The sequence below is a fragment of the Mya arenaria genome, chromosome 14 (assembly GCF_026914265.1).
Source record: "Mya arenaria isolate MELC-2E11 chromosome 14, ASM2691426v1".
Taxonomy (NCBI): Eukaryota; Metazoa; Mollusca; class Bivalvia; order Myida; family Myidae; genus Mya; species Mya arenaria.
Genome location: NC_069135.1, coordinates 48258342 through 48266249, shown reverse-complemented (window position 1 = coordinate 48266249; position 7908 = coordinate 48258342). Strand labels below are relative to the sequence as shown.

The following is a 7908-nucleotide window of genomic DNA, read 5'->3' as shown; positions in this document are numbered from 1 at the left end:
ATATTAAATTGTGAAATTCAAGACATGTAAAGGAAGATGTTAGTAACTCGTACAAAATAAATTCAGATAGAGGTATTCTGGAATTTCAAATTGGTACAAAGTTGAGGCGAACAGTTTGGAACAGAAGGGGTAATAACTCGGTTAAATTTGTAATAATGGTAAAGCTTCCCCGTAGATTTTTGTCATATGCTACGGTATTTAAATGTAATACAACATATTTTTTCACGTATATTGACATTTGAAACCCTAACCCTGACCAATAAGAAAAGGTGTTAAGTTGCAATTGGATATCAATTGTACCTTTGTGCCATTTCTTAACTAGTTTTTGAAAAAAAATGAATAAACTTATTGATATTATAAAAGATGTTTGTTGAGAAACTAAGGACAGCTCAATGTAAGTGTTGCTTGTTCATTCTGTAAAGGCGTTGAATGTTAACTAAACATTAAATGTTAAATTTAACTTATGTTATCTTATATAACTTTACAACATAAACCACACATTATTACCAATTTTGTCAAATAACCATCGAATATTTTTTCTGTTCATTCTTTTTGCGTAGATCGATTATATTGCTTTATATATTTCAGTCAGTATACTTTTCCCTTATATTTTGTTTTTGCATTTTTGTGTGGGCCAATGACAATCGAGGATTTATTAATTTTCTGTTTGTTAATTTTACGCAGAAGATTCTGACGAATGCACCAGCTTAAACAGAAATAAAAAATAATAATTTTTAGGAGCTACAGAGAATAAAGAGTGACTATAACATAAACACAATGCAAGTGTTTATGTTGAATAAAGAAGAAAAGTCTTTACTTTATTACTTTATTAGTTTTTAGAAAATTAATGACAGTTTAAACAGACAAAACTTGCGGTTTGAATAATACCTTTCCGTCATTATGAATTCTTTTTTAATTATTTTGGACACATCAACACTTCATGAATGCGTTTGCCTATCATTATTGGCATAGCAAATCTTTTAAATTATAACAGAAGGTCTTACTGTCTAGAAATACATAATACGAGATCTGAATTAGATTTTTTTTAAATATTTATGCGGAAAAGAAACAAACTCAGTAGCAAAAGGTTTAAACATAAACCCTGCCTGTATACATCCATATGACATTGATAAGTATGTTGCATACAAAGACTTCACTGTATGTCGAGCCTATTTCTTATTATTATGACAGTAAAATAAAGTTTAAAAGTATTTTATTATAAACATAGGCATAAGTCGGCGACAGGCCTTAGGCAAAAATAGTTTACAATTAGTAGTTTGCAATTCCAAAACATAAAATAATTATCTTAGTTTTTAATATTAATGCGAAAAGTAACAGAAACAAGCTCAGTAGCAAAAGGTTTAAACAGAAACCCGGTTTAATGGCACAGGGTAAACGCCAAAGACATATAACATAAAATCAAAAACAAGAAACATGGAGGAACAGCAAAAAACTCCACAAGCAGCACAGTGCATACATACTATATATATAAAAAACTAGGTATGTTTATTAAGGATTGTTAGGTACCGCCTTGGAACGGTCAGTAAAGTGTTAATTTACTGGGGGTTTAAACCAGTTTAAGTGCACAAACCTAACTCCTATCACAACAATACTAAATAAAGATCAAACCCAAAAGGTAAATCTTATCAAAGTATGCATTAACTTGAAACCGAAATATAATTTTATTTACCGCTGAAACTGTGTTCTGTGCTGTACATGAAATAATAACAATTGTGCTTACTTTCATGTTGTTTCTTTAATATATGTATAACGCAAAACTATTACATCGACTACTTATATCTTCATGAAATATTATGGAATAGTACATTAATTCATTTTAACACTCTTAGTTTTCAAAAGCAAGAAATAAGTTTACAAAAAAAAAATCCATATTTTAATTTCAATTTAGAATAAACACTGATAAAGTTATGTCAATCAAAAAAACAAAACAAGACAGTCAGCATTAAATGATACCATTAGTCACTGCACTCTTATACCCTATTTATAAGAAATAAACACATGTGCAAAGCCCAGAAGGAGCGTTGCTGATGGAGTAATTATTTTGAACTATGTTTAACATTTATCCGGATGTTAGTTATTGCACGTATCAGAATTTTACAATATTAATGAAAAATATATTAGCGGAAACATAGCGTATCGATGGTCAGTGCTCAATAGGTAAGCATGTTTAATGCAACAAGCGTTTTGATGGTCACTGGATGATATCAGAAAAACGATATATTTATAGTTTTGCACTCGATGTTTCAACGCTTAAATCAGAGGTATGATTTATTATTACCAAACCTCTGAACAGATCAATTATAAAATCTTAAAATGAGGAAAACGCGAACGCAGTTTATGAAAATATGCTACTGATCAATTTCCAGAGAAGACTACTAAGGCGGCGTTTTTATTAAGCATCGATATTTGCAAAACAGAAACAAAGCGGCAAGATTAAATTTACTTGTACATACATGCTGATATCAATATATATGCAAAAAGCTACAGAAACATGCTCAGTAGCAAAAGTTTAAAGTATCAAGCATACGAGATATTTGTTGTGAAAAGTTCTTCTTGCTTATTTCAGTTCATTTTTATTAATTAAATTGTAAAATTCATGATATGTAAAGGAAGACGTAAGTAATTCGGATAGACGTGTTCTGGAATTTTAAATTGGTGCAAAGTTGAAGCGAACAATTTGGAACAGATGGGGTAATAACTCGGTTTAATTTGTATGAATAATTGTTATGCCAAAATAGTTTACAATTAGTAGTTTGCATTTCCATAACATACTAATTATCTTAGTTTTTGAACCAAAATATCGTATATTTATTTACAGCTGAACCCATGTTCTGAGCTGTACATGAGATAATAAAAATTGTGCTAACTTTCATTTTGTTTCTTTGATAAATGTCAAACGAAAAACTATTACATTGAATTATTATTTCTTCATGAAATAATATGGAATACAATGTAGTACCTTAATTCATTTAACATTCTTTGTTTTCAAAAGCATGATACAAATTTACAAAATAATTTTAAATATGTTTTTACTTTCAATTTATAATAAACACTGATTGTTATGTCAATCGAAAATTCAAATTATGCAAGAAAGTCAGCATTAAATGCTACGATTAGTCACTGCACTCTAATAACCGAGATATAAACACGAGTGCAAAGCCCAGAAGGAGCGTTGCTGGTGAAGTAATTGTTTGGAACTATGTTGTCATTTATCCGCATATTAGTTTTTGCACGTGTCAGAATTTTACAATATTAATGTATAGTAAATTGCACGTTGTTGCACGTAAACGTTCAGCCCATCTAGCCTTGGAACGGTCAGTAAAATGTAACTTTACTTGGGATTTAAACCAGTTTACATGCACAAACCTCACTCTTATTCCAACAATCTTGAATAAAGAAAACACGTGAAAGGTAAATCTTATCGAAGTATACATTCACTTGAGGAAACTTAATATTGAAACAAATAATAATAAACTAATAGCTAAACCCAAAGTTCTTCAATGATTAGAGATCTCAACTCTATCTGCAGACGGATGAATACAATTCAGAGTACATACTGCAATTTTGTGTCAAAGATACGATGCAGTCATTGTTTGAAACTATGAGCACCACACACAGTCTGCCTTAAAAAATAAAAGGTTTAAAACTGTGTTTCATAATAAAAAGCATCATTGTACTAAAACTGGGAACAAATATAGAAAACATTATAAAAAGCGACATATATTAGCTAATCATTTCTTCAAATCGATTACCTACATATTTCTTTGGAAGAAAATGCCGTCACATGCCAAAACATTCAGAGCCAGCCAAAGGTGGTTTTAAAGATAAGATGAATCTGCAAAATATTCATAACATCGAAGTACTGAAAGCGTAGTTTTTGTTCCAGAAATTCATCTTCAAAACCCAGAAGGCAAGTAATCTTCAAAGTTATGCCTATATAATATACGATTTAAATAAAATCCAAGCAATTCATTTAGTCTATTTGCCCAGGTACCTGCTCAAAACATTTTAATTTTACGAATTTTCTTTAATACATCACCATAAAAATCGGGATGAGCAATACTATTTGCAATCAGCGATTTTAGACTACTATTGTACTTTGATATAATATTAAAATGACCATTTACAAATTTTGAGAAAGTTTTCCTTAATTTATAATATCTGAAACCCTGTTTAAGAATTTTTCCGTCATAAGTTTACTGCGAAAGCTGATAATTTTGACATGTGTATATATTCTAGCGAATCTTATCAACTCATTAAACTGTAAAATAAAAACACCATATGATGGTGAACTAGGAACATTTCTATCTAAAGAAGGGTAATTAATTATTTTAAAATTAAAATCATCACGTTTATCATAAAGATTGATACTCAATATACCTTCCATTCGAGTTGCAGACCTAAATAGGATGCTTTTAAATTGGATGTTTTATATTCATTGAGTTGCAATTGTGAAGGGTATATCGATTTAACATTATCTGTAAACACCGGATTATCCAAACTTAGAATATCATCAATTTATCTCAAAGTGTTATTAAATTTATCAACAAGAGCGAGATCTCCAGACTTTGAAAATTTCAACATAAATTCACTTTCATAGAAGTATAAAAACAGGTCTGCAAGTAAAGGTGCATAATTTGCACCCATTGGAATGCCAATTGTTTGCTTTTATAAACATTTACCGAATTTTAAAAAAGAATTAGTAAGTAAAAATTAAAAACTTCAATGACTTCTGTGCATGCCCAATAGATATTTTTATCTGACCGATCATTGGTGAAAAAAAACGTTTTATCATCAACTGCTTTATAAGTTGTTTTCTCCCTCGCAAAAGATGTTTCGATAAGAGGAGCTAATTTGTTTGTAACTAAGATTTTGGAATAGATGTATAGAGCGTTGAAATTCATAAGTATTTAGCACTGAGACCTTATATCGCCTTCTTTTAACATAATTAACTAAATCTAAAGAATTATTGATAGACAAAAAGAGACTAATTCAAGAATTCTCATAAACTTTGCTGCAGTATTTTTTTCACATTAAACTTAATAGCAGTTAAGCATGATGTTAGTTAAATTGAAACCTGTTTAGTAGAACAAGAAATGGAATTAACAATAAATCGTGACAAATACGGATTTTAAGTAACCACTGTATTGTATGAATGTTTTTATGATCATCATTCAACAGAACTAGAAATTTTGCATTAGAATCAATATGATTTTTAATAACACTTTTTTAATCGGGTTGGCTAGGAACGGTAGTTCTAAAAGATTGTTACTCTTCAATGATAGTATTAACACTATAAACGTAAAACTATGACTACATTATTAGCTGCTTTGTCAGCTGGTACAAATACCAATTTTTTATGTAGAGATTTATATCCACGATCAGCTTTGGAGTTATCGAAATAGACTTTGGGGGGAGGGCCAATTGATTATTGTTGAAAAACTCTATTTTCTTATCTATTAGGTACAATATTTTATTCATCAACGGAATTAAGACTTAAGTGTTCGGACTGGTAATCAACCCACAACACATTTTCACTACCAGGTTGCATACGATTGCAAATCAACGAACGATTACAATACATAAGTACATCACAAAAGTAATCATGCTATTAATTCATAAAACAAACAAGTTTCATTTAAAGTCAAAATACGTGATGAAATAAACACATATAATTTTATTTTGTATTCAAACAAAAACGGATACTTTTGAAAAATTGTTGTTTTAAAATCTATCCTTTATGTCTAGTTATTAATTCAATATTTTTGTATTCAATATGTTTTGGATATTGGTGCGTTCTGAATAGAAACAATAAAATGAGTATCGGTGAATGTTATTTTAAGAATGAGACTACGCAAAATGACCAGCCTATTTCTGAATTTCATTGAAATTCCGTTTCTGCCAGAGGCTAAGCGACGAAGTGAGATTTACCTTCGACGATACATTACTGAAAATCATTGTATTAAAATAAATACTTTTAATTTGTGATACAATATCATACAAATATAATGTGTTTTTTATTATGTTTCTACTGGCTTTTAGCGGTATTAGAGATATCTTAAGCAGTTATAAAGATATTTAAATTTATATCTTCAAGACAAACCCATTCGGTGTCTCTTCACTTAAGATATAAATAAATCAAGTATGTTTTATTTTCCGCGAAGTTAACCCCGCGATTGATGTTCAACATTCGATAGGTCCAAAATATATGTCAGACCCAATCTTATTCAGCTAGCCAGAACAAAAATTAGACAAAAATTATTTAGCTAGAAATTTAGATTGATATTAGAAAGGAAACTTTAATAGCTAGAAATATATGTATAAATAATTAAAAATATAGTGCAAAAACGAGGGTTGAATTAAGATTTGACGATTTAAGCGTTGATGTTTTGAAAAGGATCCTCATTTTTTATACTTTAAATGTAGTATCGAATATCATTGTCAATCGGATTCTTAGTAGAAAATACTATTAATAATACAACTTTTATATTGTGAAATTCATATTTAATGTTACATTTGACAGGTGTTCAGGTGGTTCTCGTTATCTGCTGTGCATTTTGTATCAGTTACTTTGCATACATGGACAAGATTTTCAAATACACCGATCATGTCAGTACTGCAGTAGAGGAGTTACACGTGGTATTGAACAATACAAATCATACACATATTATTCTGTGGTGGAACAAGCCAAAATGGCTTGAATCATATCCAAGTAAATGTGGTAACTGCAGTTTGACAACGGACAGAAAAGTTTTCCATAAAAGTTCTGTTGTGGTGTTTTCGTTAGCGGATAGAAACATTGGCTCAAAACCACCCGTAGAAAGCAGAAAGAGAAACCAAAATCAAATATGGATAGCGTTTTCATTAGAAACAAATGTGGCGAACTCATGGAACAGAGAATATAGAAATAAACACGGAATAAATATGTTTAATTGGACATGGAACTACAGACCATCTGCAGATATATTTATGCCGTATGGAAGAGTATCAAAAAGATTTAAGCCGCTGTCAAAAAACTATTCTATGATATTTCAACGTAAAAAAAAATTGCAGCTTGGGCCGTCAGTCATTGCAATGCACACAGTTTAAGAGATAAATTTGTGGAACACATGTGTATTTGTTTGCAAAATAAGAGTATCGACATATTTGGAAAATGTGGCCCTTTAAAGGTCTCAAGGAGTAATTTCCCTTCTTTACTTAACAATGATTACAAATTTTATTTAGCGTTTGAAAATGCTTTTTGCGATGATTATATAACGGAAAAGCTGTTTGCAAACTACAACAATGACATTATCAATGTGGTTCGTGGAAAAGCAAATTATACCAGAATTTTGCCAATAGGCTCGTTCATCAACACCAATGACTTCGGAAACATAAACGATTTAGTTCGTTATATGATTAAAGTGTCTGAAAATGAAACCTTATATTCCAGTTATTTAAGACACAAAGATAGGTTTCAAGCTTCGGACAATTTGAAAGAGCAATATACGATGTCAATATGTGATATTTGCCGGAAATTGAATGATCCCTATCTCGAAAGAAAGATCATTGTTGACACAGAAAAGGAACTTGGACAGTGCATCAAACCAGGTGATGTATAGTGCATGTTTAACTGAGATGACAAGTATTTCTCTGATCAAACAGGTCACACTCTACTCAAAGGTACAAATTCTCTCTTTATTCCAGCATAACAGAGTTAAACGGAATGTAAATCACTAATACGTCTACAATGAAAACCTCCTGAAAAGAAAACAACATGTATTTGCCAATATTTATTTTGTGTGTCTTATAAAATATATGGAAAAAAAATCGAATCGAATATCATGTTCATCTTAGGTATTTAGGATAAAAGTTTACAGATTTAAGCTCTGTTACTATGTACTATGT

The 7908-nt window shown here is 30.3% G+C and overlaps 1 pseudogene; it reads left to right on the top strand.

Annotated features, from left to right (window-relative positions):
- The first annotated feature begins 289 nt into the window (after positions 1 to 289).
- LOC128216713 (alpha-(1,3)-fucosyltransferase C-like) lies at positions 290 to 7643 on the top strand (annotated as a pseudogene).
- The last annotated feature ends 265 nt before the right edge of the window (positions 7644 to 7908 follow it).